The sequence below is a fragment of the Prunus dulcis genome, chromosome 3, assembly GCF_902201215.1.
Source record: "Prunus dulcis chromosome 3, ALMONDv2, whole genome shotgun sequence".
Classification (NCBI taxonomy): Eukaryota; Viridiplantae; Streptophyta; class Magnoliopsida; order Rosales; family Rosaceae; genus Prunus; species Prunus dulcis.
This window is the reverse complement of record NC_047652.1, coordinates 12,304,020-12,306,579: the sequence shown is the minus strand read 5'-3', so window position 1 is coordinate 12,306,579 and position 2,560 is coordinate 12,304,020.

Sequence of the window (2,560 nt, the reverse complement as noted above, 5' to 3'; positions counted from 1 at the left end):
GACAAAAGCTTTTCAACCCAAATTTTGGAGACCAACAGCCGCATCCTCCAAAACTGTGTTTGCTCAAAACCAAATATCTTGGCCACAATTTCTAACAAAACCCAACCGCATATTCATCTGCCCGAAAAATCTATATTGAGCATCTCTTGGGCATCTCCGGCCGCTCTAGATCTCGATTGCAATACTCTTTTGAAACCCGGCCAAGGTAGTCTCAGCTGTGCCCAGCCACTTTCGAGCACAGCCCAACCAGCCGCGCTTCAAATGACGCCCGACCGAGATCTCCAACACCCCTGCCCGCGAACTTCTCCAATCCCGGCCGAGATTTCCAGCACCATTCAAACTGCCCAGCCGCTATCTCTTCGCAAGCTTCAAATCCGGCCGTGATTTTCAACAGCCCCCAAACACAAATATCCCCACGGGGGCGGGTCCCCATCGGGTCCCCGACCCTAACGGGGGAACATTTCGAGGCCAAATTGGTATTGGGTACGGGGATCCCCGAACAAGAAAAATCCTCGACGGGTATGGGGAGGGGATGGTATTGGGGTTCCCATCCTCGAACCCGACTAGAAAAAATATATGTTTATATTTAAATAAATAAATATATAATTATAATATTTATGTTTAACCCTAAGTTAACCTCCCTCTCCTAATTCTTCATAATCTTCTTTGGAATTTCATATTGAAGAGATTTTGAATAGTTGAGTTGAACTTTATAGTTAATTTGGATATGTTGAATGATAAATTAATATGAAACTTAATATTAAAATGTATGATAAAAAAAATTTATGCAAAAAAAAAAATCGGGGATTCCGGGAGGGTATGGGGGATAGTCCCCCGACGAAGACGGAGACGGGGACGGGGATTCCCAAAACCTATTAAACAGAGATGGGTTCGGGGACTGGGCTGGGGATGGAGAGCGGGGACGGGGATGATATTGTCATACCCTGTCATTACCCGTGACAGGACCCGACCCAATTTCCACTTTGGAATTCGAGCCAAGTCCTGTGCGTGTCCGACACCTGGCGAATGTCGGGCACAAGGGACCTTTTTACCCTTCTTACGTCAACTTCACTTTAAAATTCCTTTAGACTTCTGCCGAAAATTCGGCAGAGTCTCCCCTGTATTTTGACCAATCCCAAAACTTTTCACCTGTTAAACATTCAACAAATCCACACCAACTGCCAGAATAGGATAAACCAATATTTGCCAGTTTCAGTTTTTCCACTAAAACTCGATATCAGAGCAATTTTCTAAAGTTCACGGGGTTTTCAGGGATTTTTCTACAAACTCTACCTGACTTTGAAGCGCGGAGGCTATGAGTGGCCCGGTGGTGGATCCTGTGCACTTCTACGACCTAGGGGCGAAAAACAAGTTTTAAACTGTGAGTGGACAAAATAAAATTCTTAAAAACAAGCCAGAATATAATACCCCCGTTTTGAAATAACTAAGGATATATATATAGATATCGATAATTTAACTATATTTCAATATAAGAAATTCTATAAGCATGAATCAGTATGCTGATGAATAAACTTACATAATCGATCAAATATATAAAGACATCACTGCCTGGAGAAATCAAAGAACTAGTATAACCGAATAAAGATATAAAGATATAAATGTGCAAATACTAAGAAACCGATATAAAATAACTGAAAGTCATCCTTGAATAAAAGAAAACTCAAAATCCTTTGAAAATACCACCTATTTGTACCCCTGTTATATCCGTCAATTCCCTGGCAGGTCTCGGGCGCCACGCAGTCCACCCGAGCCGCAAACTGGCGAAATCAGGGGACTATGATCAGCTTGTCCCGCCGGCAGATTCCTCGATGACACCAAGTCAACTCGAGTCGCTCTGGCAGGATGCAGGGGACCGTAGTCAGCCTGATCCGCAATTCTGGCAGGTCTCGGGGACACAGAGTCAGCCGAGCCGCAATCCTGGCAGGTCTCGGGACACCAAATCTGCCGAGCCGCAAATCCTGGCACTCACGGTCCGAGCGTCCCCGAAACTCGTGAGGCAAAGTCAAGTGCACTGACATAAACTGAAATCGGTCTGGATGTCCGTAGACATCGGTCCAACTGTGGGTAATCACCAAAGAAAATGGGTACGAGGTGGGTTTAAAATAAATTCCTTTAGAAAAAGAAAATCTGATTAATAACTGAAATCTCAAATTGTGCTGCTATTTCCACTGATTCCAATCTCAAACTCTGTTTCTATAACTGGTAAATAAGCAGCACAGATTTATAAAACTATTACTGTACTAATCATGTTCGAAACCACAATAAGGTTTACTCAAGATCAAATAAAGAAATTTATTCAAATAAACTCATTTATAAAACTCATTTAGATAAAATCTATATAAAATCACTTATGAAATCTTACTTATAGAAATCCTCTATATAACATATTTATATAAAATAATTTATGAAAGGAAGTCCACTCACTGATGGTCCGAGCTAGTTGGACCTCTTGAAGTTCTCTTCTGTGTCCTGTCGGGCTCCTGATGCCTGATTACCCATAAAGATTAAATTAATAAACTGTTGAATAAAAAGAATTTCA